The 25138-nt window shown below is 42.6% G+C and overlaps 1 protein-coding gene across 5 annotated transcripts in view; it reads left to right on the top strand.

The window, feature by feature from the left end:
* The window catches only part of PDE8B (phosphodiesterase 8B), a 384244-nt gene that overhangs the window by 13652 nt on the left and 345454 nt on the right, over nucleotides 1-25138 (top strand). For 2 of the 5 annotated variants that reach the window (XM_036845327.1, XM_036845329.1), the window contains exon 1: nucleotides 3336-3601. The exons of the other annotated variants lie outside the window; for them this stretch is intronic. The gene's annotated coding sequence lies outside the window, so the exon portion shown is untranslated. Of the gene's footprint in view, nucleotides 1-3335; nucleotides 3602-25138 lie in introns of those variants that run through there. 5 annotated transcript variants of the gene reach the window in all.

Raw genomic sequence — 25138 nt, forward strand, 5'->3', positions numbered from 1 at the left:
TGAATGGACAGTCGGAATCAAGCCTACATGCTGTGGGACACGCTAAGGAATGTTAATGTCTTAAAGTAGGGAATACTGTTTTTTTTAACTGCCACATCCTAAAGGGAAGAAGGGCAGGGGGACAGAAAAGGCAAAGCAGTATGAGTGAGAGCAGTGAAGGCCTTCTTGTTCTTACCCACCAGGGTCCCCAGCGGGGGCTTGTGCTTGGAAAGCAGACCCGGCAGGAGGAGCCATGGTAGGTGGGCGGCGCCCCTGCACAGACAGCCTTGTCTGGGTGCGGCTGCATTGGACACTTGCTCAAAGTGCTGGCGGGGCTGGAGCGTCGGGGGTGGTGTCCATACTGCTTGTTTGAAGGCCTGGTGTGACTGTTAGGGTGAGCATCTGGAGGCTTATCTCCCCAGGGGTCCGTGTCCCCTGCCGTGGTCAAGGTTGATGTGACCTGACCCTGGTGGTCAGACATTCCACACGAGTTTCAGAAGTTCTTACTAGCTTCTTCTGCCAAAGGAAAAAGGACAAACTTGCACAAAAGAGCTGGTTTGGCTATTCTCTGAGATAATTAAAAAGAATAACAACAACAACAAAACAGTTTTGATTTTCTTTTGTGTCTTATTCTGCAATAGGAGAAAAGGAAACCATTGTATGTGTGGCTTGTGGATACAAACAGAAGTCAGATTCACAGATCTAGAGTTCAGCATCTTGTCCTCAGAGAAGCCAGGTCATTATGCTGTGGCCCTTCGGCTTTTCCTGGGTTGGCTTGGGATGATCCAGGCTGCCTGGATTTGTGAGTGATTTAATTAATTCAAAACCTCCCTCTCTTCCCAACCACACGTCATTCTCATTTCTCAAGTCACCACTTTTATGAAGACTTCTTAGACTATACGATGTGGAAGTGCATGATACAAACATGGAGGACAGGGGAAATTTAGATGAGAGAGATCCTAGAAGCTAGCCTTGCCTTCACAGGTCACCTGTAATGATCTCAGCGGCAGAAATCAGATCTCATATTTTATACATTCCCCCCATACAGCTTAGCACAGTGCTGGGCAAATAGTAGGTCTCAGCATATACGTGGAGGGATTGAAAATGCAGAACATGTACTATGCCACTTATATGAGGTATTTAGAGTAGTCAGATTCATAAAGACAGAAAGTAGAAGGGTGGGTGCCGGGGTGGGGGGGAAGGAGGGGAATGGGGAGTTAGCGTTTCATGGGTACAGAGTTCCAGTTTGGGAAGATGAAACGTTCTGGCGCTGGATGGTGGTGGCCGCACAGCAGTGTGAGTGTACTTAACGCCAGTGCCCTGGCCACTTTAAAAGGGTTAAAATAGTAAATTTTATGTATATTTTATCACAATAGAAAGTGTATTTTTTTAAAAGGCACATACCGTAGAAATCGGAGTTTCTTCCCTCATTCTACCTTCAGCTGCCCCACCTCGTGCGGGTGTGCAGAATCAATATCTGGGTGTGAATGAAATCTCCAGTTTGATGGGCATGCTGGGCAGGCTTCAGATACTGGGCTCAGCTTCCCACTTGCTAGCCCCATTGTTTTAAAAAAACAGGAACGTTTGCATCAGGCTTTTAGTCTAGATTTGTCTTTGTAGTTCATGCCTTCACGAGAATGGTTAGGAAGGGGTCCAGATGCCGACCAATGTTAACCAGTGTTAGTTTTGCCCTCAGAGTAATGGGAAAAGGCAAGTGACGGTTTGACTGTGGGCATGTTACCTAAGATCTAAAAAACTTGAACCTGTAAAATGGGGATAATAGTCATATTTTCTTCCACTGGGTTGTTATGAGGATTAAATGAGATGAGTTACATGAGATACCCAGGACCTGTCTATAAATGGCATCAGGGAATTCTTTGATTTTGTGACTTCAGCGTGGCTTTGAGCAGAATCCAAGTGGACTACAGGTCCCCCGTAGACCAACAGTGCCTCGTCTAGGACGTGCGATCCCTCTTGTAACAAATCCCTGGAAGGTACCGGCTTGCTGCCTGGAGGAGCAACCGGACCAGAGAGTTAGAGGCCTAAAGGCTCTTTCTTGCAGACTGACTTCCCCACTCAGCCAGACACTGTGCTAGCAGCTCCTGGGCTCACGTGTCCTCAGTCGTGCTCTCTTTCTTTCGTTTAAATTAAAAAGATCTGGGGCTTCCCTGGTGGTGCAGTGGTTAAGAATCCGCCTGCCAGTGCCGGGGACATGGGTTCGATCCCTGGTCCGGGAAAATCCCACATGCCACGGAGCAGCTAAGCCCATGTGCCACAACTACTGAGCCTGCGCTCTAGAGCCCGCGAGTCACAACTATGAGCCCGTGAGCCACAACTACTGAAGCCCGTGCGCCTAGAGCCCATGCTCTGCAACGAGAAGCCACCACAATGAGAAGCCCATGCACCGCAACGAAGAGTAGCCCCTGCTCACTGCAACTAGAGAAAGCCTGTGCACAGCAACGAAGACCCAACACAGCCAAAAATAAATAAATAAATAAAATAAGTAAATTAAAAAATAATTAATTAATTAATTAAAAAGATCTTGGGAAAGGACTCAACGAGACCCAGCCTTGGCTGGCCTTCTCACCTGCTTGGTCAGGTGAGACCAGATTTGGCCACTCTCACTTGGCCAGAGGTTGGAGTAGGGGGGCAGTTTTCAGTGAAGAGAATTTCTGCCTCCTGGAAAAAAGGAGTGTTGGGCAAAGAGAAACAAGGAGTCCACTGCACACAGTATTTCCTGCTCTGGACTAGCTGAAGAAAATCAGCCATGGGCCCCACCCTCAGGGGTCCTGTTCTATAGTAACTAATGACCTATATGTCATGGTGGCCTGTTTTCAAAGAACAGTTGCCTTCGGTTTCTTCCTAGGGAGTTGAGCACATTGATCTTAAGGTTTTTCAAGTTGGCATCTGAACTTATTTGACCTTGGTTTGATATGGGGGGAACTTCAGGTTGCAAAGATGAGATTGAAAAAATAAAAAATGCTTAATGAAAATACTTGAAATAAACTCAAGGCCACATTAACATTCAGTCTGCACTTCCAAACAGAAGCTATTTTTACATTCCTATTTACTAGTATGATATACTGTGGTTATTTTTCCCCATGACTCAATAGGATGGGATAATTTCCCCCTTTCTTCAAATAGTTCTCAGTTTGAATGTGACACAGAGTTCCCATTTTCCCCATAAATCGCATATTTATAGCACATGGGAATAGCCAGAATGCTATGCGTCTCTTAAAAGTACTTCTGTACTTGAATTACAGAGAAAATGACTCAATAGGATTCTGAACTTTGGGCACTCGATGGAGCTGGAGCAGAGAGGCGAACAGCACTGTGTGTTCTGGGCCGAGGTCCTATTTGTTCTGAACACCATCCTTGAGCCTGCCCCTGACTGTGTGCGCTTCGGGCAGGGTGCTGGGGGGAGGCTGGCAGAGCGGTCAGGAACAGAGCTGGTTCACGAGCGGAGGCTGTGGACGTGAACACAGGCTAGACTTCATGGGCTTGGCTTCAGCTGTGCCCCGTACTAGCTGGGACAGCTCAGGGCAGTTTCTTAGCCTCTCTGCCGCTTTTGCTTTTTCCTCTCTGAACTGGCCTAACAGAAGGAGTGACACCTGGGGTTCTGGTAAGAATTTGACTAACACGTGTAAAACTCTTCCCATAGTCTTTGGCACGGAGTGAGCCATCAGTACATGATGGTTACTGTTCCTGAGGGAGGTACAAAGCAGGGCAAAGGTGTCTCTGTCCCTTGCACTCTTCTTCCCCTTCCAGTGTACTCCTTTGGAAGCCTGGTGGCCCCTCCCGAGACTAGATGAGCTCTCTACATGGGTAGGGGTGCCTTTCATACCCCTCAGAAAGCCAAGTGGGATCTGAGAGGGGGACGGGACACAGAATAGGCCCTTCCAAGCCCACCTCCGGTCCAGGCATCCCATTGGCCTTTTGGGGCTGGTCCTCTCCATCACGTGAGAGACCGCATGATGGCCTGGAGCCAAGTGCATATTTGTCTGGAGGGTCCTCGGTGTAGCAGATGCCCCCTTTATAACCCTGCACTCTAGGTGACAATGGGCAGCTAGTTGAGCATTTAGGAACTTGTTTCTTATTGGGGTTTTTTGGTTTGTTTGTTTGTTTGTTTGTTTGGGTTTTTTTTGGCTGTACCGCACAGCACATGAGATCTTAGTTCCCTGACCAGGGATTGAACCTGTGCCCCCTGCAGTGGAAGCGCCGAGTGTTAACCACTGGACTGCCAGGGAAGTCCCTACTGTTGTTTTTTAAAATGAGTTTTATTTATTTATTTATTTTGAAATTTATTTATTTTTATTTTTATTTATTTTTGGCTGCGTTGGGTCCTCATTGCTGTGCGAGGGCTTTCTCTAGTTGCGGTGCGCGGGCTTCTCATTGTGGTGACTTCTCTTGTAGAGCATGAGCTCTAGGTGCACGGGCTTCAGTAGTCGTGGCATACAGGCCCAGTAGTTGTGGCTTGCAGGCTTTAGAGCACAGGCTCAGTAGTTGTGGCGCACGGGCTTAGTTGCTTCACGGCATGTGGGATCTTCCCGGACCAGGGCTCGAACCCGTGTCCCCTGCATTGGCAGGCGGATTCTTAACCACTGTGCCACCAGGGAAGCCCTAAAATGAGTTTTATAGTAGAATTTATATACAACAAAATGCTTCCATTTTAAGTGTAAAGTTTGGTGGGTTTTGAAAAATGTACACAGCCATGTAAGCACCACCTCAATCCACATACAGCATATTTTCATACCCACCCCCATGTTCCCTTATATCCTGTTCAGTTAGTCTCCCCTTCTTCTCACCCCCAGGCAACTGCTGATCTGCTTTCTGTCACTGTAGAAAATTTGTATTTTCTAGAATTTCATATAAATGTGTTAGGCATCTTTCATTCATCATAGTGCTTTGGAGATTGATCCATGTTGTTGCAGTGTATCCTTGGATTCTTCCTTTTTATTGATGAGTTTTATTCCATTATGTAGATATACCACAATTTGTTTATCCATTCCCCTGGTGATGGACATTTGGTTGTTTCTGGTTTAGGGGTATTGTATATATTTTTGAAAGCTGCTCTGAACATTTGTGTACAAGTCTTTGTGTGGATATATGTCTTAATTCCTTTTGGATAAATACCAGGAGTGGAATTACTGGGCAATATGGTAAGCATATGTTTAAATTTATGAGAAACTGCCGAAATGTTTTCCAACGTAGCCGTAGTGTTTTTTTTTTTTTTTTTATGGAAGGGGATTTTCTTTTTTTATTTTATTTTATTTATTTACTTATTTATTTATCTATGGCTGTGTTGGGTCTTCGTTTCTGTACGAGGGCTTTTCTCTAGTTGCGGCAAGTGGGGGCCACTCTTCATCACGGTGCACGGGCCTCTCATTATCGCGGCCTCTCGTTGCGGAGCACAGGCTCCAGACGCGCAGGCTCAGTAGTTGTGGCTCACGGGCCCAGCTGCTCCGCGGCATGTGGGATCTTCCCAGACCGGGGCTCGAACCCGTGTCCTCTGCATTGGCAGGCAGATCCTCAACCACTGCACCACCAGGGAAGCCCAGCAGTAGTGTTTTACACTCCTATCAGCAATGTCACTGACACTTGGTATTGTCTGTCTCTTTTACTTTGGTCATTCTAGTGGCTGTGAAGTGATATCTTATTTTGGTTTTAATCTGCATTTTCCTAATGGTTAATGATGTTGAGGTCTTTCCATGTGCTTATTAGTCATTCATGTATCTTCTTTTGTGGTGTCTTTTCAAATATTTTGCCTATATTTAGTTGGTTTCTGTCTACACAGTTGAATTATATTCATTCTTTATATATTCTGCATATAATTCCTTTGTGAGGTATATATATTGCAAATATTTCCTCCTATTCTGTAGCTTTATTTTCATTTTCCTAATAGTGTTTTTCGATGAGCAAAAGTATTAATTTTGAGAAAGCCCCATATTCCAATTATGTCTCTAATTGTTTGTGATTTTTATGCCCTAAGAAGTATTGGTCTATACCAGAGTTACAAAGATTTTCTTTTAGGTTTTCTTCTAGGAGTTTATAGTTTTCAATTTCATATGTTGTCTGTTATACATTTTGAGTTAATTATTGAGTATGCTGTGAGGTAAGGGTCAATACTAGTAATTTTTGCAGCATCCCTTTCCCCATTGAAATGCCTTGGCACCTTTGCTGAAAATCACTTGACTATACATTTGTGGGTCTCTTTCTGGACTCTCTGTTCCATTGGTCTACATGTTTCACTATCATACTGTCTTGATTACTATATTTTATAGAAAGTCTTGAAATTGCTTTGGTTATTCTAGGTCGTTTTCATTTCCATAAAAAGTTTAGAACAGCTCATCAAGTTCTAAAAAAAAAATCTTCTGGAATTTTGATTGAGATTGTGTTCAATCCATGAATCAATTTGGGAGAGAATTGCCATCTTTTTTTTTTTTAATAAATTTATTTATTTATTTTTGTCTGCTTTGGGTCTTCGTTGCTGATCGCGGGCTTTCTTTAGCTGCGGTGCGCAGGCTTCTCACTGCAGTGGCTTCTCTTGTTGTGCAGCACGGGCTCTGGGCACGCGGGCTTCAGTAGTTGTGGCGCATGGGCTCAGTAGTAGTGGCTCGTGGGCTCTAGGGCACAGGCTCAGTAGTTGTAGCACATGGGCTTAGTTGCTCCACGGCCTGTGGGATTTTCCCGGACCAGGGCTCGAACCCGTGTTCCCTGCATTGGCAGGCGGATTCTTAACCACTGTGCCACCAGGGAAGCCCGAGAATTTCCATCTTTTTTCTTTTTTAAAATTTATTTATTTTATTTATTTATTTTTGGCTGTGTTGGGTCTTTGTTGCTGCGCATGGGCTTTCTCTAGTTGTGGTGAATGGGGGCTACTCTTCATTGCGGTACGCGGGCTTCTCATTGCGGTGGCTTCTCTTGTTGTGGAGCACGGACGCTAGGCTCACGGGCTCAGTAGTTGTGGCACACGGGCTTAGTTGCTTCACGGCCTGTGGGATCTTCCCGGACCGGGGCTCGAACCTGTGTTGCCTGCATTGGCAGGTGGATTCTTAACCACTGTGCCACCAGGGAAGCCTCCAAGAATTTCCATCTTAATAGTACTGAATCTTCAGATCCATGAACATGATATATGTGTCTGTTAATTTAGGTCTTAATTTTTTTGCAATGTTTTATAATTTCGGTGTATAGGTTTTGCACATACTTTGTTAAATTTACTCCAAAGTGTATCATGTTTTTTGATGGTGTTATAAATGTAAATGTATTTTAAATTTCATTTTCCGAATGTTCATTGCTGGTATATAGAAATATAATCAAGTTTGTATATTGACCTTGTATCCTATGACCTTGATAAGTTCAATTTACTGGTTTTAGTAGCTGTGTGTGTGTGTGTGTGTGTGTGTGTGTGTATGTGTAGATTCCTTAGGATTTTCTAACACAATAATGTTATCTGTGAAAAAAGATAGTTTTATTTTTTTCCTGTCCAATATTTATGCCTTTTCTTTCTCTTCTGAGCCTTTTTTTTTGGCAATTGTTAGAACTTCCAGTTCAGTGTTGCATAGAAGTGATGAAAGAGGGCATCCTTGCGTGTTCACTATCTTAGGGAGAAGTATTCAGTCTGTCACCAGGAAGCCATGATGTTAGCTGTAGGTTCTTTGTAGATGCCCTAAAATTTAGTCTGCTTTTAATTATTACCATGTTCTGGCAATTCTAAACATGTCAGTGAAAAAACAGTGTCCCCCAAATATTATTTGTTAAAGTTCCAAACAATTGCTAAGTTACTACTGTTGGGTTTTATTAATATATGTGTATCTTAGAATTCGCACATTTATATTGATTATCCATTAGTAGTTGCATTTTATGTGGAAGTGAAGAGAATCCCTAGTCATAAGTTGCCCTCCTGTTCCCTCTGCACACACTGTGACTTGGCTGCGTACATTCTTCGGAGAAAACGTTTGTAACTGATTGAAATCGTTCCAGCTTGCCTCAGGTACAGTGTGCCTCCAGCCCCTGGGATGAACATATTCCTGTGTTTAACACAGTAGAGTCCAAATGAACAGTTACAGCACAATGAATGCAAAGATGAAGAAGCAGAACTTTACGTACCTCAATTCTGGGGTCTATGTGACTACTAGAGTTTTTACTTATGCTTAAAATTTAAAACAGTTGAAACCATGAGGTGTAATATTGATATTTTTGTTTGGTAGGGGCAAATTTTAATTCATACATGAACTTTTTTTCTGATTTGAGTAATATCCTTAAAAATTGAAGTTTATTCATCTTAATTGCTCTTGTTGTTTAACTGTAATATTCGTTTTTGTGGCGGACCAATACGTAGGTCTAAGTTTTTTTCCTTTTAAAAATACATTAATGGAGAGGGGGAAAAAAAGTCAGTCATTATGTTTGCATGTTTGTACTGTATTATCTTACTTTTTATTTTTTACTTTTTGTTTTGCTGGCAACATTACATGCACCAAGTTCAATAAAAGAGAACTTTTATTGTCAGCAGCTTTTTTCTGGTCGTCACTATTGTTCATTTCAGTTCGTGATTATCCAGGGCAGGAAATTTAGTACTCTAGAGGAGCGTGCTAGCTCCAGCCCTGGTTGCGTGGAGCTTGGGCGGGGCCAGCCCCACGCAGTTGTCACCTCACACACCACCCCACCGAGCACACAGTGTGCTTTGGTTTGTTGGTTGCTTGTGATTTGTCTTCTGGGGAGCATTGTGAGTTTTGCTCTGAGGCAGGGGCACAGATAAGACAGATAGATTAATGATTAAAAGACATGAGGTAATTTTGTAAAGTTCTAGTGGAAAACCCTGGCCTAAGTGTCAGGCCTCTCTGCCCTGTCACCGCCTCATCTGCTTTTCACCTCTCTGGGGTTGAATGAGGCAATCTCAGTGATTTCTTCTGGTTCTGAAATTGAATGACTCTCTTGTCTCGTTATAAAATATAAGGGGTTATTATTACTGTTGTTGTTTGTATCAGTGGACAAAGAAGAGGCCCTGGAGACTTTGACCAGTGGGGAGGGAAGGACAACAAGGCAGTTAGGTATTTAAACATTTTCTAAAGGCAAACTGAAGAGTCTTGTCCTCAGCCATTTCAGTGATGCTCACTCCTATCATGATGGTGACCTTGCACCTCATTCCCAGGGCTGCGGGGCCTTTATTAAGTTAGATTGCAGAGGGTAGACAGGTAGTGGCTAACTCATGATGCGTCTGCCCTTGGGGCTTCTACTTGGATGCTTAGCTGAAACCCACTTCTGCCTGGAAATTTTCTGTGGACTCAGACAGCAGAGGCAGAGACTGTTCCGTCCCTGACAGAGGCAGATCCAATACCAGAGGTCAGAGCCTCTCCAAAGGTGCTCATGGATCACCGACGTCCAGATCACTTGGAGTGCTTCCAGTCTCACAGAATCAGAATCTAAGATCAGGGTCCAGGAATCTGCTCATAAACTGTTTGCCAGTATATATAAGGCATTCTGAGGATTGAGCATCGTTCATATAGGAGGGTGGCCAAGAGAGTGAAGATTTGAAAATGGTTTTCAAAGTTGATACAATAGAAATGAATTACTGAACATATTTTACTGCCTTTGTTGTTTCACAATATCTTTTAATTATTAAATAACCAGTGTTTTGTCCTTCAAGCTCGTCACTCTGCAAAATCAAGAGATGTCATTTTAAGTAGTGTCAAGTACTGTAAGATAAAATGATATGACTGATAACGACAAATTGTAAGGTGACATTCATTACATGGAATCCTTAGCCTGAATGAAAGGTTAGGGAAACTATAGGTGTCTAATGAGAAAGTCAAGTTTAATTAATTGTACTCTGATGAATAGATTTGCATTGGGATTTGCCACCTGGGCTCAATAGCTAATTACAAGGACTGCCAATGAATAGTAGGTAATCTGCACGCCCAGTTTCATGTTGGAGATGTCACAATTGCTGTTTGTTGAAGGACAGCAAGCCGAGGGAATGGATACCAACTGAAACTTTCTAGGGGCATCCTGAGATGGTGCTCTTAGAGAATGGACCCCAGTTGTTACCCACAGACGAAGATAGAATCAGTAGTTTCAAAGGCCGTGCTGTGTACCTGGTTGCCTTTGAATCGTGGAGGCAACAGGGACTGCAAGATGGCCTCCAGTTAACCCCCTTCTACTAGCCATAACACATCCAGTTATTTCAGACAATACCATCTCCCCCTGCTCTTCCAATTCTATCTCCCATTCAGGCAGCGTTCCTGTAATTTACCACATCAAGAGCATTTGACAGGATTCAACACCCATTCATCATAGAAGTTCTCAGCCGTCTTGGAACAGAAGAGAACTCCCTTAACCTAAAAAAGGGGATCAACAACAACAAGAACAAACTCAGCTAACATCGCACTGAATGGTGCAGGACTGAATGCTTTTCCCTTAATATTGAGAAAATCACTTTGGCTGCAGAGTACAGAATGGATTGTAGAGAGATGGACAAAAGTCAAGGATTTAATGGCATCTAGGAGGTTATTGCAGTAGTTCAGGCAAAGATAAAAGTTAGACTTGGGGGGCTTCCCTGGTGGCGCAGTGGTTGAGAATCTGCCTGACAATGCAGGGGACACGGGTTCGAGCCCTGGTCTGGGAAGATCCCACATGCCGCGGAGCAACTGGGCCCGTGAGCCACAACTACTGAGCCTGCGCGTCTGGAGCCTGTGCTCCGCAACAAGAGAGGCCGCGATAGTGAGAGGCCCGCGCACCGTGATGAAGAGTGGCCCCCACTTGCCGCAACTAGAGAAAGCCCTCGCACAGAAACGAAGACCCAACACAGCCATAAATAAATAAATAAATAAAATAAACAACAACAACAAAAAAATTTAGACTTGGGTGGCAGCAAGAGAAATGAAAGATGTTTGAGAGGTAAAATGGGGCTTATTCGCAGACTTGCCCAGTAAGGGAGTGTTGTTCTAAGGGTAACTCAGCTGGATGGATGGTGCTGCTACTCATTGAGCAGGGAAATCAAGAAGGTGGGAAATGTCCATTTTCTTCTGCAGAGACCCCCACCCTCTATACCCCAAAGTCAATTAGAAGGGTCTGATATCTACAGAAGAGATATGTATGCAGAAGGGAAGCATTTGAAAATATATTAAAATACACAGGCCTCCCTGACTACACATAGGCGTTGAAGGAGAAACACAAGTCTTATGAAATAAACTGTTGAGAAGATGTGCTGATACAGAAATACTGGAGAAGACGTGAGAATGATATATTTCCAGGTGCTTTATAACAAAGCTCTTTAACATACTATCTAATTTAGGTATCACTAGAGTGAGATAGAATTTTTCTGATACCTGTTTTCGGGTGAGAAATTAGAGTCTCAGATTTATTAAGTGATTTGTCCAACACTAATCAATAGTGAAAGGGTTTTTTTAATCGAAAGCTTCAGATTCCAGTGTCCCTGATCTTTTTAATGCTGCGATGAGGTTAATTTCAGCTCTGAAGAGAGCCATCAGAAAGAATTCAGGTCTGTACAGTCTGGGGCCTCTCTTATTGGCTATTTCCCTTTTCTTCCACCAGCTCAATCCTACTTACCCTTCAAGGCTCAGTTCAGATTGTTCAGCTCCCATAAATCTTTCATGCCCATTCCTGCCCACTGATTTCTTCCATATTAAAAAATTTAATTATATTTTACTTCATACAATATATCAAAAGTAGTATTTCAACAGGCAATCAATATAAAAATTGAGGTGTTTTACATTCTGTACTAAGTCTTTGAAGTCCAGTGTGCAGCTCCTCTCTGCTTGGACACGTCCATGTCTTCACCTGCTGGCTTCTCGCCTCCATCTCCTCCTCCCTCCTCCACCTGCACCACTTCCATCACCTCCCCTTCCACTGCTACTGGGAAAATGGTACATTTTCCAGTTGTCACTTCCTCAGCCTGCACCGCTGCCACCGCCTGCCACCCCGACCCGTGTGCGCCACAGGTCTCTAGAGCCTTCTGCACAGCAGGGCCTCGTGGCTCTCCACCCTGAGAGCCGTTTTCCAAGCTACTGTCAGTTGCCACCCAGGCAGAGGCTACTTCCAGGCCCTCTGTGAGGGGGAAGCCTCTTCCTGCTCTGTTTTGGTGGCTTTATGACTGTGACCCTTATGGACTTGGACCTGGGCAGTGTGGTCACAGCTCGAAGGGTCCCAGGGTGCACCCCCTCCTCTGGAGCCTGGGGCAGTGACAACGTGTTGGTCCCCAAGCTGCTACCACCTCTGTCCACCATCACCTGTGTCTCCTTGGCTTCCTCAGAGCCTCTGGCGCTGGTGCAGGTCTCCTGGACAGGTCAGAAGTAGTGAGGCTGCGGGTTTGGTTACTCCCAGACTAGCTGGGGGGCTGTAGGGATGTGTACTTTCCTCTTCCATCCTTGGACCTCCTCGTTGAACTTGCACTTTGTATCATTCATTGTGCATGTGTGTGTGTGTGTATTTGCCACATTCTATTTGAACTGTTATTTAAATATGCATCCATTCATTTGTACCTTTATTATTTTATTCAACCAAAACTATTGAATGCATATGTACAGGCACTATTCTAGGTGGTAGTTTTGTATCTAAGTCTAGAATCCTCAGTTAAGCTTGAAGTTTTTTTGTTGTTGCTGTTGTGATGGCAGGAAGACCCAGATCCTGGCGCAGAATATGAGCGTAGTGCTGGCGGAAGGGGAGAGTGGTGGGGACTTCTCTCTCAGCTCTGTTCTCTTGGGCCTGGATGCTGGAGAGTCAGAAGGTGCTTCAGAGTGCTCTGGGTGTTGAGGAAGGATGGTGTCCACCATGTGGAGGCTGATCTGGGTCTTACGTGAAGTTCAGGTGATGAATGAAAGAAGAATTTTATTTTCTAAGCCATTTCTCTGCCTGTTTCTTAGACCAGTGTCCTTTGTGTTTGAACTTAGTGTGAATGACCATTTTAGTGATTCTAACAGTGATAACAGAGAGTCAAAAGACAAATGATTTCTTTAATTGTGAAGGATATATAAATTTAACTGCATGTGGTCTTATAGAATACCCCTAGTCAGAGGTGCATTTTCCACCCCCTCTCCCTCAGACATCACATGGAAGCACACCTGTTAACCTAGGAGAGGTGAGGCGTCACCAGAAGAGAGAAGCATCGCCCTTGCTCTTTTCATAGGAGTGGGGGAGGAAATGGAGTTGTACCTTCTCAGCTCTCCAGCTTTCTCTGCTGTCTTAACCTGCATATCCCTATAGTAAAGCCAAGACAAAGGGTCACAGACAGGTAGTTTGAGAAATGATACTAGATACCAAGAGTGAGGAATGGGAGAGTGAAACAAGGAAGGCAGAAAAGCCAATACAAGAATGTCCTATTAATATACAAATGACCAAGAAGCACATGAAAAAGTGCTCAGTATTACTAGTTATCATCAGGGGAATTCAAATTCAAGTCACAATGAGACACCTCCTGGATGCCTACTAAAATGGCTAAATTACAAAGACTGGCAGCAGCAAATGTTGTCGAGAATGTGGAATAACTGGAGTTCTCATAAATTATTGGTAGAAGCGTAAAATGGGACAACCACTTATGAAAAATCTGGCAGTTTCTCATAAAACTAAATGTACATTTCTATGACCCAGCAATTCCATTCCTAAATACTTACTCAGTGAAAATATCTATACACAGCCAGATTTGGGTAAGAATGTTCACAGCGACATTATTCATAATAGTCAAATACTAGGAACAGCATATTCACAGAAGGATGGCTAAGCAAACTGGTGTGTTCGTGCAGTGGGGTCCTGGTCGGCAATGAAAAGGAAAGCTGTGGATACAACAATATGGATAAATATTAAAACGTGCTGGGTGACAGAAGCCTTACACAAAAGAGTACTCTCTGGTTCCATTTATATGAAGTTCTAGAACAGGCAAAACTAATCTATGGTGAGGAAAAATCAAAACAGTGGTCTGTGTGGTTGTATGTGTATGGAAATGGAAATTGATAGAATGTGGACATGAGGGAGTGCTCATATCTTCAGAGGATTTGGGTCACACAGGTACGTTTATTTTTGAATGGTACACTTGAGATTTCTGTATTTCACTGAATATAAGTTTTGCCTTAAAAGAAAAAAAATCATAGATGTTGACTTCTCGTTAATGATATGCATGCTGAAGTGCTTAGAGGTGAATTGTACTGTTGTCTGCATTTTACTTGGAAATGCATTTAAAAATGAGATATATTAGTAGATGGATAGAGGGATAGATAATAGACATGCAGTAAAGGAAAGAGTTAAATGTTAGTTGTATAATCTAGGTGGTGGATATATGGATATGAACTGTAAAATTCTTTGAACTTCTTTATGTTTGAACTTCTCTATGTTTGAAAAATTTCATAATAAAAAGTAGGGTAAAAAGAAAACTACCTTGTCAAGTTAGAGACATTTGAGCAGCTGGTGCTCAAGCCTACCAACGCTTTCTCAGAAGCTTTATGAAAGCCACCTCAGAACTCAACACCTGAGTGGTGAAAGGGAAGGCATTTATCCTTTGGTTTCTTTCTCATTATGTGAGCGCTAGGAGGCATCTTGCAAGTGTCCCACACCTAAGAGAATTCCCAGTGTAGGAAGCTAAAGGTCCCCCACATGCGCTGAGGCCGTATGCTTCAGATTACACCTGGGGGCAGCAGGTCAAAGCCTATGCAGAAATGATCACCTCCAGCAATGCTGCAGTTAAGAGTCAAACAAGAGGATGTAAGTGCTGTAGAGGAATCATTAAGTTAGTTACATGTCACTGCATAAGGAATGAGCCCCAAATTTAGTGTCTTACAACAAACAAGCAATTATTACCCACAGTTTCTCTGGGTCAGTAATTCAGGAGCCACTTAACTGGTGCTTCTGGCTCAGGGTCTCTCATGAGGTTACATCCAATATTTCAAGCCAGGGCTGCATTTATCTGAAAGCTTGATTCGGGCTGAAAGATCACTACATTAGTTCACCCACAACGTAGGGCTGTTTGAGTGTCCTTATGATATGGCAACTGGCTTCCTTTAATGAGGGATGAGAGACAGAGGGGTCACAAGGCCTTTTATGACCTCGTCTCAGAAGTCATACACTGTCACTTGCACCACATTCTATTCCTTAGAAGTGAGTCACTAAGTACAGCCCACACTTAAGGGGAAGGGAATTAGGTGTCACCTTTTGAATGAAGGAGCATCAAAGAATTTGCGGACTTATTTTGAAACCACAACATATTTCCAATAGGATTCAACCTCTGTCTTATATACTTTTCTGTTCTGCATTAAATCCAATCTGTCCAGAGTGGTCTTCAAACTTTGGCCAGCTGCAAACCCTACAAAGATTTAATACAAGAAGGTTAGTAGAAGAAGTTACATTCCCTGCTGCTACAATATGTCCCTAGTCCATAACTAATATTTGTCATCTCTCTTTCCTACTATCTGCTCTAGATTTCCCTTACCCTCAGCTGGTTCTTTGGCTGATCTTGGTTGCTTTCCTGAATGGATGATTCAGACCCTTATCTCGGAGGGGTCTGGCCCTTTAGTTGTCTTTGTAAGGCCATGACTGCTGCAACTGCCTGTTTCATCATCACTGATCAATCATCAGTTGATATCCCGGCGAATCTCCTGTGTTCCAGAATATTCCTCCCTGCACACATTATTTAAGAGCAGCCTTAGCTCTTCATGGTAATCAGAGTCAATTATTCTTGCCAGTATTAGAACACCTTTCTTTGCTTGCTAGTCTACTGCCTTGAGAGGCCAAAGTTAACAGGTCATAGCCTCAAGTTCAGTAGAAGGCCTACCATTTCCCCTAGGGAAATATTCTCCTACCTAAATGTAGGATGATTAATTCAACAGAAATTGATTACTACAACAGAATTGTAATTGTGGGAATGAGAAACACAAATTTTAACTAGATTATAAGGAGTGTTGGTGAGTGGGGGACCAATGCTACTTCTGCCTCGTGTTTCCTGGACCAGTGTTGCTAGACACAGGGGACATGGCACTATATACCAGTTCTTGTTTTAGCACATATATACAGTATCCTGGAAGACAGTGTCCTAACAGCAGGATGTTTTCCCTGAGCTGACACTTAAGCTGAGTTATTTGAAGAACTTTCTAATAACTGCTTCCAGCCATGAGGGAGTAATCCAGTCTGGAATTACCTTTTGAACCTAAGCAAGTAGAAAACTAAGCAAAATATAGGAAATAATTGTTTTCAAACACTGGACAAGAGTCAAACAAGATTGTGATCCCTGGGAAGGGGGAAACGAATGGGACAAGACCTACCATTGCATAGGCTTTCTGCTTGTAGGTAGCTCCAAGGCTGTGCTTTAGGCAGAGGAAACTATATGGAATATGACCATCTCACTGAATTGGGTAGATAGAGATTGTAGTTCAAGAAGACCAAGGTAACTATAATTTTAGAGGCAGAGTACCTGAGAGGAGAGAGTTATACAAAAAGAACTCAAGAAGTCTTTGTAGGAATCTTCTTGAATCTTTGTCTGAATGCCAGTCTAATCAGGAACACAGAAAGTGTTCTGGAGATGGATAGTGGTGATGGTTGCACAGCATTGTGAATGTACTTAATGCCACTGAGTAGTAGGCTTAAAAGTTGTTAAAATGGTAAATTGTATGTATGTATATTTTACCACGATAAAAAAATTTTTTTAAGTTGTCGCCACTGTTCAAGTATAAACCATGCCTTATTGGCCAGTATAGGTCATTCAATGATGATGACAAAAATCAAAGAGCTTGATGGAATTCAGTTATGTAAAATGGAATCTATGTGTATTTCCTACAAACTTTTTAAAAAAACTTAGATGCTTGTAGAAATTTAAATTACATTTTGCCTCTGTTAATTCCTAATGAACACTGTCATAAATGAATAATCAAGAAAAAATAAGTCTACTCTAATATTTCTACTTGTCTTGAGCTTTCTCACTCCTTTCTCAGAGCTATGTCAGGAAAGTTCCAGCAACTGAACTTTATTTATTGTAGGCCCTTATTTTGTCCAAGCCTCAAGAAGCTATCTTTGCCGTTGATAGTTTACTTGCCAGGACAGTTTAAATCAAAGAAGAGCGCTGTCATGTCAATTAATTCTCTGCTTTGCATTCACCCTACCTGGTCCGACATCCTCGAGGCCCATTTCCACTAGCATAACCAGGTTCCTGGCTGAATGCATTAACCATGGCCTTCAATTCATTCAGTAAAACTATTTCCTACTGGAGCTGGGATATATTTCCCCTCCTGCTTGAGCCAAGCCCTGGCTCTAGTTATCCTGGAGGCAGAGAGTGGAGGTGGGAGAGGGTCTTGAGGAGGACAGGCATCATCCTGCAAGGCAAGGTTCAGGTAAGGTCTTTGCAGGGTGTCCTGGCCAGGTGAGGCTGTTCTCTTCTAACGGGGGGAACAAGGCTGGTTCTGCTCTCCTAGAGGATTAAAATATATCTAATGACAATATTTTCAGACTTGTCTACCCTATCCCAGGTCTTAAGGTCTTAAACTTTTCCTTTAAGGACCCTAACTGAAATAGGAGACCTGTTGAGGCTTTGTATTCTGTCGCCTTTGTCACCTTATGACTCAGTTATCGGTTTAATATTCAAGACAATATTCCCTGCACCTCTAGGAGATAAAGTGTTTTAAACATTGCCATGGAGACCTTCTAGAGTTCACAGTATGCTTGAGTTGATTGTTGGTTAACCTGACTCCATCAATTTCCTCTTTTCAAGATTTCCAAAGCAGTTTGCAAAAGCCAATGAATTCCCCATTTCTTATCATTATCATTGCTTCCCTATCGTTCAGGTGCACAGCAGCTGCATAACCCAAAGCTTCTCCTTCTACCTGTAGCTTATCCCAGTCCACCACAGGTGAGAGCCTTAACTGTGTTGCTGCTGGACCTGCACTTCCACCACAGTGGGGTCCTTATTTCTGTCTACCTACAACATCCTATCCAAGGGGAGCCTCAAAAGTAGTAATTGCTGAGCACCTCTGAATTGTGCATGTGTGACTGCCAGGAAGCTTTCAACAGACATCACAGATCTTGGTGTCAGAGAAACCCTGGAGCAAAACCTAGAGATCCATAGTGTGGGTGTGGGCCGAGGTGCTGTCAGATGACACCTGTGTGGAACTGGCTGCCCATAGCAGTGACTGGGGTAAATGGCGGGGCCAGGATGAGAATGGTGCTCAGGACTCTGGTACACTGGAGGCGCTGCCTCTAGACAAGTATTAGTATACAAAACATTGTCAGCCCATTCCAAGCATTTACTTGAGCCCAAGTAAATTGGAGGTCAGTTCCTACATGCATTTGACCAGACCTAGGTCAAAGTCTATTCACCTTATCAATTTCCTGACTACTCTTTAACCTGTGTGGTTCTGATAGTGGGTTTGGTCTGAGTCTGAGGACCATGATCACAAATCCATTTCTCAGTGGATTAAAGGAGAAAGCAGACTGGAGATTCCCAAAGTTACTGACATCCTTGCCTTCAGTCAGATATGAACCTGACGGCTATTTCATTCACCAACATAACTTTGAAGATAGTTTTCAGTATCAAAACTCTGTCTGAGGGACTTTCCTGGTGGCACAGTGGTTAAGAATCCACCTGCCAATGCAGGGGACACGGGTTCGAGCCCTGGTCCAGGAAGATCCCACATGCCACGGAGCAGCTAGGCCCGTGTGCCACAACTACTGAGCCTGCGCTCTAGAGCCGGTGAGCCACAACTACTGAAGCCCACGCACCTAGAGCCCGTGCTGCACAACAAGAGAAGCCACCACAGTGAGAACCTGCGCACCGCAACCAAGAGTAGCCCCCGCTCGCAGCAACTAGAGAAAGCCCGCGTGCAGCAATGAAGACCCAACACAGCCAAAAATAAATAAATTTAAAAAAAAAAACAAAAAAACTGTCTGAATAGATTATTTCCCTGTTCAGTTATTAGACATGTAACCTACTATATGAGCTAATATGTTCACATAAAAAATTACTAACATTTTCCTGACCAGTTTATTAATGAAGGTACCTTCTGATTTAAAAAATATCTTCAGTATAGGGAAAAGGAGAACAGATTCAATTATTACACTGTCACCATTCTTTTAAAAAGTTACAAATGCTTGAGGATGTTTCAAAACGTTTTATTATGGAAAGTTTTTAACATACACAAAATAGAAAGAATAGAATAATGAATCCCCATGTACCTGCCAGCCAGCTCTCAGGGGATCTTTACCAAGACTCCAAAGGAATCTAGAATTCTAGGCTTACTTTGCAGGTAGCCAAGATGGCCACTGCCAGAGAAGAATGTTTTTCTCACTATTCCCATCACAGCTTGCCTACCCTGGAAACGGATCTCTTCCCTTCCAGTGGGTTTATTTGCTTAGGTTCTCTTTAACCAGAGGGGTCAAGGCCAGAGATGAGGAAGGGTCTAGCTGTGCCAACCAGAGGGAGCAGTGTCCTCCTGTTTCTCAGTTATTCACTGTGCATTGGTGCTGATACTTGTCAGAGTTTTATTTAGCTCTGTTCTTCTTCTTCTTCTGTTGAAATGTCATTGTTTTTCTTGGACTGTGGGATATGGTCGGTGACCTTCACGTGGGCTCCAGCATTACTGTCTGTAGGATTTCACAGTAAATGAATTGGCATAAATCACCAATCTTACTTCTACAGTGTTTGACTCTTGCATTTCGATTGGCCTAGGCTGCTCACTGTTTTCCGTCTTAGTTCAGGGAAATCAGAAAAAATTGTTTTGAAATTGAATTTTTTTTTTTTTTAGTATGTTTTTCTAATGAAACTCTGTGATGACCTTGATTGTGTTTTTCGAAATCTCCTCCCGTCTCACTTCTGTTTCACATTGAGATGCAGTTGTTTTTCACAATCTGGAGCACAGAAAAAATATGGACTGTATTCTATGCTGTTCCGAACCCATATGGACCTCTGGGTTTTATTTGGGGCACTGCATTTGAAAGGATATATTGGCAAACTGGAGTGTATCAAGGGGAGAGCTAAAAGGCTGGTTTGGGAGCAATATATGAAGAACAATTAACCATGGAGAAAAGAAGACCCAGGGGAGATGCAGTAGCTATCTGCAAAAGCTGTATTGAGAGCTAACTATGAACAGTGGGGGGAAGTTAGAGGAAGGCAAATTTCAGCTTTATAAGATCTTTATAATCTTAGAAATTATAAGATTAGATTAGATTAGAAATATCCAGCACTTAAACAAGATTGTCTCATAAGGAATTGTATTCTCCTCCCTAGGAGTCAGATAAATGCCAGATAACATCTCTTAGGAATATACTTACAGAGGGGGGTCCCAGTAGTAACAGAAAACCTGTCTAGAGCACTTATTTTGTGCCATGTACTATTCTGAGCACCTTTCCTATATTACTAATTTAATCCTCACAACAGCCTTATGAGATACGCACTTAAGATCCACAGGCTTTTATCCTAAAGACTTAAGACCAGATGTGTTTTAAAATTCTTTGGATTGGGCTTCCCTGGTGGTGCAGTGGTTGAGAATCTGCCTGCTAATGCAGGGGACACGGGTTCGAGCCCTGGTCTGGGAAGATCCCACATGCCGCGGAGCAACTAGGCCCGTGAGCCACAACTACTGAGCCTGCGCGTCTGGAGCCTGTGCCCCGCAACAAGAGAGGCCACGACAGTGAAAGGCCCGAGCACCGCGATGAAGAGTGGCCCCCGCTTGCCACAACTAGAGAAAGCCCTCACATAGAAACGAAGACCCAACACAGCCAAAAAAATAAAATAAAAATAATAAAAATAAATAAATAAATAAGTCAGGAGCTCTTTAAAAAAAAAAATTCTTTGGATTTTAGAAAGATGCATGGCACATCTACCTCATGTTAGAAAACACTCCCATGGCACTGTCAAATACGTTAATATTTCTGTGGTGAGGCATATGAGTTTTACATTAAATGGAATACATACCTTTACATGAATTGGGTTAGATTTTGCTGCCAAATCAGGTCAGATCACCTCTTCCCATGAAATAGGTTTTGAAATAATTTTAGATTTATGGATTCTGAGTTGTAGATAAGGGAATATGGACTCATTTTTCTGTCTCTAGTTTGCAAATGAAGACACCGAGGCATAGAGATTAAATACCTTGCTCAAAGACATACTCTTAACCACCCCATGGGCTGCCTGTCGCTATGCTCTGCCTCTTCTTATTGAGTTGAGCTAAATTCCCCCAAGTGTCTCTTCCAATTCTGCACGTCTTTGATTTCCTAACCTCTGATTTCAACCTGCCTCAGGCTCATCCCACCAGGTAGAGATGCATTATGGAGATACCAAGATCTGTTCCCAGAGGCCACGTTGAAATTAGAGATATTTGGAAGAAGGAGATCACCTCTTCCTACTCCAAGCGGATTGTGTCTCACAGGTGGCATTTTGGTGTAATTGCTCTCCAAGCACTAGGCTGAGCCGGCTGAAGAGAAAATGATGTGTCATCATGATTTGTCTTCAGTGAACTTCCCTTTTGTATCTTTCACCACCACCTGTTACCCAGAACACCACCACATGAATCCCGATGGTTCAGGTTTGCCCCCTTTCCATCCGTGTTCCAGGACTGATTTTCCCAGTAAAGGAGCTGATGCCTCTTAACCTTTCTCTCACCATCTAGATATGCATTGTGGAGTAGTAGAAAGAAAATGGATTTGGACATTCAAATATCTGAATTTAAGTCTAGATGTGCAAACTTGGGCAAAGCCACTTAACCTCATTCATCAATTTGTAAAATGGGATAGATAGTACTTACCCAGGGATGAATTCAGGTTTTATGGGCCTTGAAGTTTATACTCTTTGGGGGAACCCTTTTTAAACAAAAGAATACAAAATTGTGAATACAAATTGGGTGGGTACAAAATGTATATTTAGTTAGAAATAATGCCCATGGCCATATAAGGGGAAGTATGATGCTTTGGAAGTTGGAGTATAAAGAAACCATCGCCTTAACAAAAGGCCTTTTTTGTGTGTGTGAATATATTGCTAGGGCCCCTTCCCGGAGTTAGGAAGGGTTTCATTCATCAAAGGGTCTTGAAGCTTAAGATTCATTAGCATCATGGTAAATTTACTTCTGTGTCAACCTCATAGAGTTGTGAGAATTAAGTCACAAGACTAAATATATGCAAACCTGTTTTGTAATCACTAAACACTGTGCAGTGTTAATCTTTATTCTGATGCCTGAAACCAAGCATAAATGATTACTCAATAAATGACAAAATGGATGAAATTTGCTCTCACCAAAGTGTTATATGGGCTTATTGTATTACTTTTCCCTAGGCCTTTAAAAAATGTATCAGAAAAATATATGCATACATTTTTACAAAAGAGTCAAATATTGATAGAAGACTTGCAACAAAAAAATAGCAATTCCATGTCTCGTGCTTCATATTTTCTAATTCCACTTTCCAGAGTCAGCATATTTCTTCAATACTGCTAAGTAATATGTATTATATTGCTTTCTCCAGATTTATCAATGTTGGATAATCTCTAGTAACTTTCTATTATGGTAGGTAAGGATTTTACTTTCTTCTTCCCATACTCCCAATATAGTTATAGTACAATTTTTATGACTAAATTAATATGAAATATTGTTTACAGCTGAACCATAGTGAACTATGATTATATTTCTTTCCATATGCATCTGTTTTACTTTCCTAAATTTGATAATATGTCATTTTTTCATTTCTTAGTTTTTTGTTTTATGTGTACTTGAGTGTCCCCATTCTCCACAATAGCATTTTATATATTTTTCACACAATTAAATTCCACGCACTGCAGAGAGCCATGGAGGCCTCTGTTCCTCTGCTCCAGATTGCTCTTGTAACTCTGTGTGCAACAGGATGGAACTTCCATGTGCCGTCATGCTGGACATTTCCTTCACCTCTCTCCTATGTTGGGTTTCCTATTTCCTATATTCCTCATCTTCCTCTTTCCTGGTTTAGTCCCTCTTTTTGGTGGATCTTATTCTCCAGTAGCTTCCTGAGGAAAGCTATATGAGAGGTAGATTAACTGAGACTCTGAATGTCTCAAAATGTCTTTATTCTAGCCTTATAATTGACTGATAGTTTGGATGGATCCAGACTTGTAGGTTGAAAATCATTTTACTCAGAATTTGGAAGGCATTCCATTATCTTCTAGCTTTTGGTATTACTCTGAGACGTTCTGGCATTTGAATTCCCAATCCTTTGTACCTGAAGATTTTCCTCTTTGGAGGTGGTCTAAAAATCCACAATAGCATATGTGGTAGATTAGATTATTGCTCAAAAACATTCACTGTTCTCCCTTCCCCTCCTACTTAGGTGGGTGGAGTGTGCTTCCCTCCTGTTTGATTCTAGGCTTGGCCATGTGGCTTACTTTGGCTAATGGGATATTAGCAGACATGTTGCAAGCAGAAGCTTGAAAAGCACTTAAGTGGTTGAGCTTGCTCTCCCATGCTTTGTCATTGGAAGCAGCAGAACGTGCTGATGACTAGCCCACTGGTTCTAGGAGAAGAATGAGTAATACCTGGAACAAAGCCAATCAGTCCTGGCCAAGTTCAACCTAAATCAGCAGAGCTGCCCAGCTGAGCCTAGCTGAGGTCTGCCAACCCTCAGCTGACTCACAGATCAATGATAATAAATTGCTGTTATTCTAAGCCACTGAGTTTTTGGATGTTTGTCATATAGCATTTTGTGGCAGTAGCTTTTGGTGTCAGAAATTGATATCTAATTGGTATTAGGAATTGGTATCAGTAGTAGGATATAGACACAAGAAGAACAAAAAATAAGTGGCGTTGGTTTGGGGACTGGATGGTGGGCAAAAGAAGCCTAATAGGCTGGAAAGAAAATGTAGACCTGTGTTATGTAGAGATGAAATGTTTTATAAATCACTGGTAACTTGAAAATTGGAATATTCACCTAAAAATATTTGGATTTATACTGAGAGATCTCCAGAGAAAATGATGAAAGTGTGAGCTAGTTGTATTTATTTGCCAATAATAGGATTACAAGAAAGAGATGAGTTCATAAGTGAACCAGCCAGTTTTCAAGGAAAATGTAGATGGAATAGAGGGAGCCCAGGAATTGTTGAGTTGGAAAATAACTTTTTCATCTCCAACTGGCTACTTTGTAGCAAGTCAACTACATTTGGCCCCCTCTGTCCTGGAAGGCTCAGCAGTTCATCCTCATCGGGTTAGATACCTGTTCTGGCTATTGGTTTGCCGTTGTTGCTCACAGAGCTTCAGCAAGCACCACTATCTGAGGACTTATGGAATGCTAGATCTTAGTCATGAAATCACATACAACATAATGTCAACCACTGGATCCACTTCATACCAGAGGAGGTGTGAGAGTAAGCTCATGACCATGGGATCCACTGGCCATGTCACATATCGCATCATCTAGAAGGAGCAAGCTTCATAAAGCACTGGAATGGTTACCAAGGCACAGCTGTATCTCCAGCTTGGAGATAATTATACCTTGAAAGGATAGGGTGCTATCCTTCAGGAAGCACTGTATACATTAAATCAGGTCCTCCATGTGGTATGCATCCTCAATAGGAAGACTGTGTGGGTCTGGGAACCAAGTGGTGGAAGCAGGAGTGGTACCCTGTATCATCAATCCCAACGACCCACTGGGGAAATTTGTGTTTCTTGTCTCTGCAGTTCTGGACTCTGAGGGATTAGAGGTCTTGCTACCCAAATGTAGTGCACTGTTGACAGGAGACATAGCAAGAGTCCCATTGAACTATATGCTATGGTTGCCACCAGGGCATTTTGGATGCCTTATAACCAATGACCAGCAGGTGAAAAAGGGAGTCATCGTCTAGGCAGAGATAACTGACTTCGATCAGCAGGAGGAGGTGGAGCTGCTTTTACACAATGGGGACGAGGAGGAAACGTGTCTGGATCCCAAGTGATCCACATGGGCATCTCTTCTCCACCCTTGCTCAATCTCCGAACATATATGGGCAACAAATTCTGCTTGAAAAGAATGTGATTACTAAGATGCCTGTAGAATGAAAGTTTGGGTCACCCCACCAAGTAAGCCACCAAAAGCTGCAGAATCGATAGCTGATGGGGAGAGGAATTTAAATCTGATAGTGCAGGTGAGAGAGAATGAGTACGATTTGTGACCTCAAGACAAATGGCAGCATCAGGGGCTGTAGTTCTTCCCATAACTTCTCTCTTCTAAGTTTCTCCTCCAGAAG

This window comes from Balaenoptera musculus, chromosome 3, assembly GCF_009873245.2.
Source record: "Balaenoptera musculus isolate JJ_BM4_2016_0621 chromosome 3, mBalMus1.pri.v3, whole genome shotgun sequence".
Lineage (NCBI taxonomy): Eukaryota > Metazoa > Chordata > Mammalia > Artiodactyla > Balaenopteridae > Balaenoptera > Balaenoptera musculus.